Here is a 10939-nt window from a genome sequence, read left to right as displayed (position 1 = left end):
TATTAATAATTTTAAAAAAGGGGGATTAAAAAAATGGTGGAATTAAATTTTAAAAAAGGTGAAATAAAAAATGGGGGAATTAAATAAAAAAAAGGGAAATTAAAAAAAAAATCGGGGGAATTAAATATAAAAAAAAGAGGGAATAAAAAAATATCGGGGAATTGAAAAAGGGATATTGGTACACCGTATAAATAATCTTAAAAGAAAAATTTAGAAAAAGGAAAAAAAAATAAAAAATTCGATCCTGCCAGGACTCGAACCTGGAATCCCCTGATTCGTAGTCAGATGCCTTATCCATTGGGCCACAGGACCGACATGCCTGTAAAGGGTGCTTATTAATAAATATATCAATTCCTAACAATTCCGAACCAATTCCTAACAATTCCTAACCAATTCCTAACCAATTCCTAACAATTCCGAACCAAATCCTAACCAATTCCGAACCATAATTCTACAATTCCGAACATTCCGAACCATGATACAAACCGCAACGCTAACCGCTACTGCTCGATTCCTAGTCTCCACAGCAGCCAGTTTGGTTCCGCTCCCTCCACACAAACAGTCTGCCAATGGTCACGAACTGGTCCTTTTTGATTCGCTAACGGTTTTCTGCCGACGTCATCCAGCTTGACGTCAAACAAAGCTTTCAATTGGTCGATCGGCTAGACGGCTACTTTATTATTCATGAGCAAGTTTGACCCGCCATCTCGCCAGCTAGACTGAGGTCAATCAAGTTCCCGTATGTACAGCTCTACGGCTATATACGTGTAGCCAATCAAAAACGGCGTTATAAGTGGCCATTGGCAGACTGTTTGTGTGGAGGGAGCGTAACCAAACTGGCTGCGGAGGAGACTACTCGATTCCTAACAAACGGAACATGCGCAGTTGGCATGGCCTGAGTCCGCGAAATGCCAGAGTTTTGAAATCATGGCCAAAACATGAAAATGTGCAAAACGGGATTCCTTTAGGGCAGATGTTATGCGCAATTATGCCCAGGGGAACTATGCGTTCAGTTCAGCACAGGTAGGAAGCCAGGGAGAGGCATTGAAGATTATCATGCAGGGGCAGGGCTTTCAACTTCTTGATGATAGCTTTTGATGACCATGCCCCATTTAAATTAAGGCAGCTTAGGGAGCGATCGTTATTTATGGCAGGGGGGGGAATGGGTAAATTTAGGGGGGAACACGAAATTTTTTTGTGGTCTTGAGGGGGGAACCTGAAATTTTTAGTTGAAACAGGAGGGGGGATTGTTAAATTTTAAATGGAGAAAACAAGGGGAAACGCGAAAATTTTGAGCGGACGCGAGGGGGGAACGCGAAATTTTTTGTCGATATTTTTGCCAAAACACCCATTCCCCCCCTGCCGTAAATAACGATCGGTCCCTTACCGATAGGCCTACCCAGTTGTAGTATTTAAACTACAAATTTCGAACGTTTGAGGCCCGGGTTTGAGGACTTGTTCTCAAGTTGTAGCAGGTGTCATAGGGTGTCATTATTGTTTTCATTATGATTATAAATGTCCAAAATATTAATATTGACAATAATTAACAACCTGTAGGGCCTAGGCCATTTTCCTAGGCTATGGGATTTTTCTAATTTCAGATCGATTGGGGGGTACGTCCCCCCCCCCCCCGGGGGGGCACTCCAACTTTGGAGGTGACACGTATGTAGGGCTGTTTAAGACCCCTTTTCAGCATCGCTGTCACCCAAAGACCCCATATTTTTTACAAACAAATGCTCTGTCACCCGAAGACCCCTTATTTTTCCATTTGATCTGTCACCCAAAGACCCTTACAAGTTCAATTTGAACAGCAACTTTCATTTGTCATTGATTTTGCCCGGTGATTTTGTTACTTATTTTGAAAAAACAATGAAATTTGAAGCCATTTAAAACTAGAAATTTGATTTTCGAGGTTTTTGCGGCGCTGTTTCGGCTCTCACCCAAAGATTCCATTTAAAAAAGGTCATGTTCTCACCCAATGACCCCATATTTTTTACATTTTGCTCTCACCGAATGCCAAAAATCATGCTCTCACCCAATATGACCCCATATTTTTTACATTTTGCTTACACCGAATGCCCCTTAGTGCGAAAGTGCCAGCCCTACATCTAGGGTACCTGCAGGTAATATGGGACCATTAAGGACGTTTAGCTTATGTGCATAAAAACTATAGAAGATATGCCCAAAAGAGATTGTTATGATGAACAACCTGTGCTTTAAGATTAATAAAACAGGCAATGTTATCTTGTTTTTATGTTTGTTTGGACGCTATGACGTCAAAATGACGTCATATGGGACACTGTGTTATCTCTATGGTGAAAATCAAAATGTTCAGAAAATCACTCTTTTGTTCTAAAAACATTTTTGTTACATGATTTTGAATGTTAAATGCAAATTTCAACAAGAAAATTCAATTTTCTAAATAGTTTTGCTTTTCGCATTGACAATGCACACAATTTCCTATGTGTCCCATATTACCTGCACCCATTCAGTTGAAAATCAGAGAAAATAATCATTTATAAAAGGAAAGTGCTACTTTTCAGTGGAATTTTACCTGCTGATAAGCTTAACCCACCACCTAAAGATCATAATGCACCCTCAGTACCAGAGTATTTGGATACACAATCATAAAATGTGGCGTCATTGATTTTATATCAGGCCAAAAAAACAACGTAAATTTTTGGGCAATTTCACTCTTTTTGGCAATGATTTCCAAGAGTTTGATACACAGACTCCAAAACTGCATTTCTAGTAGCACAATTGATGTCTCTAAACACTTAACAAATCAACTTAAAGTGTGTACCTTCTCTATAAGCTACTTTTTGTTAAAATGAAAACAGGTGTCCCATATTACCTGCTGTCCCATATTACCTGCAGCTACCCTATATCTATTTCATATTGAAGTGCCCCCCCCCGGGTCCCCCCTGTGCCCCTATGATGCTACGCCACTGAATATTGTCATGTGTGCTCAACTCATTTGTGGCTATTTGTACTGAGTCTGTGTTACTTCCATTGCTTTACACGGTGTCATGCTTCAGCGAATCAAATTATCTGACTACATTTTGAATGCCACACAGTGTCAACACCCTATATTATAAATTTTTTTCCATACAGCTCCATACTCCGTTGATGAGTGACGGTGATTGGTATTTCACCGAACGCAAGTAAAGGAGTCCTATCTGATTGGCTAGAAATTGAACGCTAGATCGCTCAGTGGTAAAGTACAAACTCAAAATGTATTCAATTATATTGAAATCAATTTATTCTATTATTGACACAGATAAAGAAAGTTTACATATGCATTGTGTTATAGACTAATTGTAATTGAATATTCTATACAAGCACCTGGATCTTAGGTGAATGGGTTAATGTGTTCCTTTATATAATTGTAATTCTCAAAATTAAATATACATGTATCACAATTTTTTTCTGAATTTTAGCCGGCACCACGGCCTGAAAAAATGTTTTTTTCCCGGCAAGCTAGTTACACTTTCCCGCGAAAAATATGGGCGTCAATGCCCATAAAACTCTTGAAAAAAGGTAGCTCATTCACGTAGCGGTTCCGTTGTCCCACTGGCCTACTACATATCACTTCATATAATCTGTTAATTATGAATTAATTTAAACAAAATGTGTTTTTATGTTTGGGAAACAATGTATTTTATCTATTATCGTGCATCAAACCACTGAGAAAGCCTGGGAAATCCACCAATGATAAGAGTGCCCTCTATAAAATAAAAAAGGTGAATAGATAATGAAAATGAACAATAAAAGAGGGTGCTTTATAACATCATTCATAATCATGCCTTCATGAGAAATTAGACACTTTTGTCAAGATGCTTATTTTCAATTCTTAATTTTCCTCATAATACGGTGCAAAACAAAAGAAATAGATTTACAAACCCTAATAAAAGAAAGTCAAATATTAGAATAATTTAAAAAGAATAAAAATCTACATCTTTGATCCTTGTATTATGAAGCAAATTGTAAGCATTGAAAAGAAACATCTGAAAAGGAATCATTTTGTTTGACTTTGTTTTATATGTAATGTAAATGTAAATATATTTCTATTGAATTTTCATTGTATTATCGTAAAATTATGAGAATTGAAAATAAGTATCTAGAAAAAAGTTATTCTTATGTTTGACTTTGTTTTATTAGGATTTGAAAATCTATTTCTTTTTTCCCATTATATTATGAGGAAAATTATGAGAATTGAAAATAAGCAGCTAGAGAAAAGTTATTCTTATGTTTGACTTTGTTTTATTAGGAATTGAAAATCTATTTCTTTTTTCCCATTATATTATGAGGAAAATTATGAGAATTGAAAATAAGCAGCTAGAAAAAAGTTATTCTTATGTTTGACTTTGTTTTATTAGGATTTGAAAATCTATTTCTTTTTTCCCATTATGAGGAAAATTATGAGAATTGAAAATAAGCAGCTAGAGAAAAGTTATTCTTATGTTTGACTTTTTTTATCAGTTTTTGAAAATCTATTTCTTTTGTTTTACATTGTATTATGAGGAAAATTATGAGAATTGAAAATAAGCATCTAGAGAAAAGTTATTTGTTTGACTTTGTGTTATTAGATTTGAAAATTTATTTTGTTTTACATTCGGTTGTTTCAAATATTGAAAAATTTTTGGTCATGTGGTTTACTATTATCCTGCCTAAGCTCTTGACTGACGTCATTATCGATATATTTGTACCCCGGGGGGGGCACTCAACTTAAATTTTGGTAGGGGTGTGCGGCGCGGAGCGCCGAACTTTGGGAACTGAGAACTGATTTTCGGGCAAAATAGGGGCTTCAAGAACTGAAATTTGGGCCAAATTATAGGCTGTTGAGCTAAAAATTTCCAAATTTTTTCCAAATTTGAGCTTAAAGAGCTGCAATTTTCAGAGTTTGAGGCTCAAAGAACTGGATTAGATTCAAATGTGGGGCTTAAGGAACTGCCGGAGAGCCTGAAAAGGGACCCTTGACCGCCGCACATACCCATACCACCTTAACATGTGAGTGCCCCCCCCCGGGCTTTGTACCCTTTCCGTCGTTTTATCTAGTCAGTTTCTGTTTCCGTATCCGTAATAGTTTTTGTAAGTCATTCCCTCATTTCAAATATATAGTTTTGGTTTCTCTTTTGTTCAGAAACCAAAAATCAAGGGATTAAAAAGTAGAGCTGATCTGATCTGCAATCATAACACTATTATGCTGGGAGGACACAGTATAGGGTATATAACCAGAAGTATACAATAGCCTATTGTGCTAACATAATTATTATCATGATTGATATCGGAAATCTATCCCGCGGACGACAGTTGATGCTCTCTGTCGAAGGTAGGTGGCATATTACACTCACGAGTTCTAGGCCTAGAAATCATATACATGCGCGTATACTGAAGGATGGGGTGGGGTGGGGAATTTGTTTGTTTGTATGAAACATAAACGATGCATGGAGATGATTTGATTATGAATTAGTTTATTATCCCCGGGAAGCACAACCCATACCTCTTTAAGAGGGGGCTCCCTCCTATATAACCACCTCTTTCCTAAATTACCCCTTTCCCCTCCTCCTCCCCTACATTCGATATCTTCATCTCGAGCTCTCCTCCCCTTCTCTTTCACTTCCAATGCTCTCTCTCATATGTTTCTCTCTCTCGGCCCATATCCCCTTGCCCTCCAACCCCCCCCACACACACACCACAATCTTCTCCCCTCTATCTTCTACTTTTTGCAGTAAAAATTGCTTCAGTAAAAGTCATTAGGTTATTAGAGGTCATATAATGGCCTTCCATCGATTCTGGTACATAGGATTAAGGACATGAATCGATTTTGTTTATAGCACCTATACAATTACAGTAGTTGCCCCTTTTGTAATGTCGAATGCAAATATTTCGATGGTCTATATATTTTCACATTGAAATCAGCTTAGGCTATTTCGTAGTCTCAAGCCAATGCTTTCAAACTAAATCAATGCTTTCAAATGTAGACTGTTTTGTTCGACTTCTCTGCTCGTGAATATTGCACTGCGAAATTTAAACATTTCTTTTGTATACTTAGATCAGGTAACTCGAAAATCCTGTAATTTTATTCGTCATACCACTTATAAGAAACTGAAACCAAAACCGAAACTACCTGTCACAAATGTTTAGTTTTAAACAAAAGGTAGAAACAAAGAGTTCGATATCTTGTGATTCAAGTGGTTAGGCAGGACAATAGGAAACCACGTGACCTAAACCAAAACCAAAACTAAAACTATATATTTGAAATGAGGCAATGTTATTCTGAAGTGGTAGTCTCCCAGGTGTGACCAATCTTTTATTCTAGCCTTTTGTTAGTTACTGAAAATTTGAAGCTCGTGAATTTCAGTTTTCGTTTTGGTAAGTTATATTGATTTTTTACATAACTTAACCTTGAGATGTGCGGTTGGGTGCTAATCTAGACAAAAGAAGAGTCTAAATTTTACGGTCCTAAATTCGCGGTAAATTGTACGGCTTCAATTGACTTGTGTTTGGTGTACATGCACTTACGCCTAGATGTAAGTGGCTCAGTCGCAAAAATTGTCTTGCATTGAAATATATACTAACCATGTTGCCAAGTTATAAGCAAAAGTCTTTCATATTGGCGATAAAACGAGCATCTGAAATAGTCAAATATCTCCCAATGAGGCGCGTACAAGTGGTGATTTGGTAATCATGTTTTATATTGAAATGCAATACAAAAGAATTGCATTGGAGCAAAGATAATGTATTCTATTCATTCGTACCAATGGCAAGCTAATCTGATAATTGGTTGGGCCTATATGCAAGACAGGGAGGTAAATAAGGATAATTTACTGGGTGGGCAATTTAATTTATTTTTGCCCTCAAATAATGGAAAATAATTTACTGGGTGGGCAGCGATAATTAATGGCATCCAGGCGTTTGGATTTTTGGAAATCTAAACCTATTTATGCGTACAATTTGGCTTTGATGTAAAAAGTGGACATTACCCTCCCCCTAAATGCATCTTTTGCCAATTTTTAGCATATTCATGAAGCAACTTTCAAGAAAATTTGTATACCATATTATATTGCACTTTAAGTATTTACAAATCTTATACTAATTATCACTCACCATTACTCCTTCATAGGAAAAAAAGCATTAAAGTTAGATGGTAATTATTATATGGTGCCCAATTTTTTGTGGGCAAAATAATTTACTGGGTGGGCAAATGCCCACCCAGTTAACATGTTATTTACCTCCCTGATGCAAGACTCGGGTTTATTTTAAATGTTTATTTTTGCAGAGCTTATTTTCAGTCATGGATCATACTGATAAATTTCGCAAGGGAGGGGGAGGGAGGGAAGGAGATACTTGAGACTGAACAAGTGAGAGTGGGAGTGGGTGAGGAAGAAATAGAGGAGAGGGATAGACGGAAAGACTAGAAAGAGAAAGCTCCAGAGGAGAGAGTAGGGACCGGGGAGGGAGTGGGGAGCCTGATGGGGGGAGACAGGACGAAGCAAAATAGGGAGATAAACATTGATAAGAGGGAAGTGCAACACTATGGCCCTGCACAAGTGCATTGGGGCGCGACAGGCTCATAAGCGGACCTTTTGTGATATAAGGGCTTATTTTTTAACGTTTTTACAGAAAAAAAGTGGACATTATCATTCGGATTGGCATACATTTTGTCAAATTAATATAAAGTCTGCACAAAAAGAAACTCAGCTGTTATAAACACGCCTATAGCTTCGGAACTAATAATTGTTTTCACATTATTTCAACATAAAAAGAAGGATGGTTTATTTACGCGCACTTTGATACCTATATGTCCAATTTTGTTCAATATTAACAATGCAGCAGTGTTTTGGAAGAAAAATTGCCGAATATAAAAGTTGCAGCTATTTGTATTGATTTTGAAGTGAGCGTGAAGATAATGGCGGGCTTTACGTGCTACCGTGCTGGCATAATAACCATTGATCGCTGTAAACTGCAACTTTTAAAATCGGGTATTTTTCTTTCAAAACACTACTGTGTTGTTATTATTGAACAACATTTGACAAATGTGGTATCAAAATTCATCGTTCCCTCTATGTTAAAATATTGTGAAAACAATTACCGTAAAATGGGGTAACTTTGGGCACTTTTCAGAGATTTTAAATCACTGCTTCCAAACAAAACCAATTATAATTCTAATTAACTCCTTTTTGTGACATTAGGGTTCCCTTCTACACCTTGAAGTTGAGAAAGATTTTTAAAACATTTTGTAAGGGTGCCCTAGGGGTTAAAAATAGCCTGACCAAAGTTACCCCGCCTTTGGGGCAACTTTGGTCACAGTATTACATTCCATGAAGGAAAAAAATGTAAAAAATTGATCTTCGTTGTGTATGGGCAAGTTGTTGTTTTTTGTGACATTTGACCCCTTACAAAATTAATCAAACACACACCCTTGCTCACAAATATCGATTTTTATTTTTATGAAAAAAAATGTAAAAAAATTCTCATTTTTGGTCAAAAAGCCTGCTTTTTTCGTAAATTTCAAGGAAATTAGACATGAGTGACTATTATTTCTTCCAAACATATTTCTTAACAAATTGACACCAAATATGACTAAAAACAATATTGCTGTACAAAAATATGACCATTTAAAAAAGTATATTTGACCGACCAAAGTTACCCTGCTGACCGAAGTTACCCCATTTTACGGTATTAGTTCTGAAGCTATAGTCGTGTTTATAACAGCTGAGTTTCTTTTTGTGCAGACTTTAGATCAATTTAGCAATGCAAAGACGAGAGGGCGCTAGACCATTAAAAACATCGGTCTTGTCTCTCCCGCTTTTATTGACATAGGCATCTGCTTCTATTGAAATAAGCTGATTGGTACTTCAAAGTTAACAATGAAGTCAGATTACAGTAAACTTACTGAATCACTTGCGTTTTCGTATCTGAACATTAGTAGAAACTTAAAAACTTGTAGCAAAGAGTTTCGGTTTTCATTTCAGTTTGTTGCATAATCGTGTGAACGCATAATCCCTTGGTTTGAAGTTGATCTAACTATACAAAAGAAATGTTTACATTTCGCAGTGCAATATTCACGAGCAGAGAAATTGAGCATGTCAATCTACATGTAAAAGCATGGTTTAGAAAATCAAATAACTCTAGGCTTATTTCCCTGTGAAAAGGTAGAGACCATCGAAATATTTGCTCTAGAGATTACAAATGGGATGACTTGAGTGATAAACAACATCTATTCATGTGCTTATCGCATGCAGGAGGATCGATAGAAAGCTATATGACTTCCAATGTAGGCTTTTTGACTTTTATTCAAGTTATTTATTACTCGAGAGAAGAGAGAAGCTGAGAGAGGGGAAAGAGAGAGAGAGAGAGGGTGTGTGGGGAGGTAAGGGAGGAGAAAGAAAAACAGATGGGAGAGAGCAGTAGAAGTGGAAAGGGAAGGAGGGGAGATTAGAACTCGAGAATGGAGTGGAAGAGGAGGTATGTAGGGGAGGCGAGGGTGAGATGGAGACACTGGGGAGAGGGAAGAGGAGGTTAAAAAGGTAGGGGAGAGCGGTTTCTTTCTTTTTGCCAATGTTTTATATGAACCATCGTGCAAATTATATTAAATTTGCCATATTTGCCAGAGATACGGTCCCGGGATACGGTACTTATAGAGCTAATCATTATATATAGGCTATGGAGCCAATTTAACAGCACCCATATTTTATGGGAAAATGTCATTAAACTTTTAAACAGTGGTCAAGTTCAAAATTGCTCGGACTTGGTTAAAAACAGCAACAATGTGTTCATATATTCATGAGGATTCAGAAAAAGTATAGTTTGACCTATCTACTAGCGTGTTTCTATTGGGGCCATTATCCGAAAAAAAACCGGCTAAGAGATTAACTGTGCCCAATAGAAACTGACGGCGAGAGTTTTCCGGGGAATTTATCCTACTTTTAGTAGGATAATGGCGGAGAAATTATTCGGATAGGCCTAACGCCAATGTAAACTGATATCGTTCCGACAGACTGCGCTTACAGGAGAGAAACTGGAAATCGACACGGTCACATGATCGCAACGTGTGTTCTGTTTTGTTTACCATTTCTTCAGCTGTGTCACGGTGTTTGGAGCTGAGCTGATGAATATGACGTACAACTTTTGTTCAGAGTAAAAAAATATTTTAAACATTGTTAAAAGAAGCATAAATTAAGGTATAGATTATTAATAAATCAGAAATCACGGCTGAAAATCCTGTTTTCGTGTGGACAACTGAAGGAATAGGCCTTAAGGGCCCGAGAAAGTTTCAGCATGTTCAGTGATTGCAGCGCAGTGTAGAGTGTGTGTAGGCCGATAGTAAGCCCGGCATACAACTTCAATAATACAACATGTTTTGTAATTTGTAGGCTAGGCCCCGGGAGGCTAGGCAAATCTTTTCTGTGTACCGTACATAAAATGTATATAGCATGGACGGATATATCTTCCAAGATTCATTTGAAGGTAGAATTAACATGTTAAAATTCCCATTAAATGTGAACAAGTTACGATCGCCATCGTCAACCATACAAGACTTGCAATGACCTGAGATATGACCTTTCTCCGGCAAGGGCACGAAGTGTGATGATCGGGCCAAAGCTGCTTGCATTTTCCGGATAACAGTCCCCAATAGAAATTGACCATTAGCCATCATTCTCCGCTATTATCTGGTTAACCATTTCACTGGAAAAATTCTGGATGCTCAATAGAAACACGCTATACGACGTACGGCTATTGAGTTATAGGCCGTACATTGTGATGTCATAGGTCGAATTTTGGTTTCACAGGGATGAAAATGAAAATTGCTCCGATTTTATTGAAAATGGTCTCAAACTATTTGTTTTGCCATGAGAAAGCAGAAAAAGAACAGTTTTCCCTATGCAGGATGTTTCAACTACCGCATTGAATTCTATATTGAGTCTATTTGACC

General features: G+C 37.2%; 1 non-coding gene across 1 annotated transcript; it reads right to left on the bottom strand.

Annotated features, from left to right (window-relative positions):
• Nucleotides 1-239: 239 nt before the first annotated feature.
• On the bottom strand, nucleotides 240-312 carry Trnar-acg (transfer RNA arginine (anticodon ACG)). Its single transcript has one exon. It is a non-coding gene; the product is annotated as a tRNA-Arg (tRNA).
• Between the last annotated feature and the right edge of the window lie 10627 nt (nucleotides 313-10939).

Source organism: Amphiura filiformis, chromosome 12, assembly GCF_039555335.1.
Source record: "Amphiura filiformis chromosome 12, Afil_fr2py, whole genome shotgun sequence".
NCBI classification, from domain to species: domain Eukaryota; kingdom Metazoa; phylum Echinodermata; class Ophiuroidea; order Amphilepidida; family Amphiuridae; genus Amphiura; species Amphiura filiformis.
Note: the sequence above shows the minus strand (reverse complement) of the source record. Positions and strands in the feature narration are given on the sequence as shown.